This window comes from Malania oleifera, chromosome 1, assembly GCF_029873635.1.
Source record: "Malania oleifera isolate guangnan ecotype guangnan chromosome 1, ASM2987363v1, whole genome shotgun sequence".
In the NCBI taxonomy this organism is placed as follows: domain Eukaryota; kingdom Viridiplantae; phylum Streptophyta; class Magnoliopsida; order Santalales; family Ximeniaceae; genus Malania; species Malania oleifera.
Genome location: NC_080417.1, coordinates 66,722,197 through 66,723,973, shown reverse-complemented (window position 1 = coordinate 66,723,973; position 1,777 = coordinate 66,722,197).

The following is a 1,777-nucleotide window of genomic DNA, read 5'->3' as shown; positions in this document are numbered from 1 at the left end:
TTAGATAGATTGACTTAATGGGATATAGTGTGAGTACAATGTAATGAAATGATGTGATTTGTAAGTGAAGGATCATATAACCTGATTGGTCATGGTTTGACCCCCAGGTATGCCTGGGTTTTGATGTAAATTTTCTTGGTTCCTGGGTATACCCAGATGAGTTGTATATATATTCAGTTGATCAATACATTTACCCATTTGATCAAAAAAAAAAAAAAGAAAGAGCTCTCAGTCAATCAAGAAAGAGCTCTCAGTCGTCGGCCAAGTTAGAGAGAGAAGCTCTCACCTCTCTCTAGGGAGAGGCGCTTGTCCGCGGAGGAAGCTCATGGCTGAACATCTTTCATGATTTTTGGATTTCGATTGGCCTTGGGGAAGATTTCTTCCTACAGTGCCATGCACTGTCGTATGTCACACTCTTCATTGTGCGAGTGTTGAGAACAACAGTGTCCACCACACAACACGGAGCCAGGTCTGGAAGCAGTCCACACTGGGACTCCAAGTCAGTGTCCGAGCTTGTGGTCTGGTCGTAGCTGTGATCCCACCAACGTACACCCTGTGTGAACACAACACTCATCACCCCAGTTGGAGGGTCGGGTCTCCTGTGTGTGTGGGGTGCGAGGTCGGCTGGGGCCTCATGTACAGTCCAGGTGCACCATGGCGTCACGTGTCGGGTGCACAGTGTGGGGTGGAAATGCTGGAAATGCATGGGGGGGGATTCACTGCGTGCTGTGAGGTTAACTCGCGTTGTCAGGGTGTACCTCTGTCCGATAGGTGTCACAGAAAGCTGAGACGCACAGTGTGTGTGGACACTGAGGTTGAGGGTCAATCAACGTGCACTGGGTTCCACCTGGGTGGCCTAGCTGGATGTGCACAGGGTGTGGTGATGTACACCGTATCTAACAATTGCGATGGTGTACAGTCACATCGTACGAACGTATGTACAAAAAAAAAATTTGAAACTTTCCATGAATAAATTTCTGAAGGGGCATCCACAGGTTGCAGTACCATACAATCTCTGATGAATTCCAACACACCATGTACCCTCTTACACTAAAGACAACATCACAAATTAATGAACGTAAGCTTCCACTTCGGATTTCACACAGGAACATACCACTTAGAGGTGAAAAATAATTTCTAGGACACATACCACAATCTTCACCAACACGACATGTGACTGTCCAAATCAATTACCTTACAACAACCTTCAACCTTAGTTCAACGTGTGAATCGTGCCTCGTCGGCGACCCCGGGTAACACACAACACTTACCTGGCAATACAACGTAAACACACATTTTCCAGTTCTGTGGACTAAAAAAAGAAATAGTAAACACACATACACCTTTGTTTCCACAAGTTCTAAACTTCAAACCTACCCCCAGCAAGATTTAAAGCCAAAAAAAAAAAAAAAAAAAAAAAGAAAAAAAAGGAGCAAGAAGAGAACGAAAACAGAAAACAAAAAAAACAAAAGTCACAGACCGACAATAAAATCCCTCCTTCCGCGCGCACCTTGTACACCGGGGGGTCCTTGCGCTTCTTTTGTGTACTATGCAGTGGCGCTTGTTGTGGTGGGCGGTGCTCGTCCGTCTCGGCCGTGGGTGGAGCATGCTGGTCTTTGGTGTTTTCGGGTGGGGCTGTCCTTTGTAGTGTGGGGGTAGGGCCTTCTCAGGTCGGGGAGTGCGCGTGTGTCGTTTGGGAGGTCTGGGGGGGCGGCGTTGGTGGTTCGGGCTGCTGGATGGTTGGTTTTCCTGGCGGCGTGGCAGGGCGGGCCCCTCC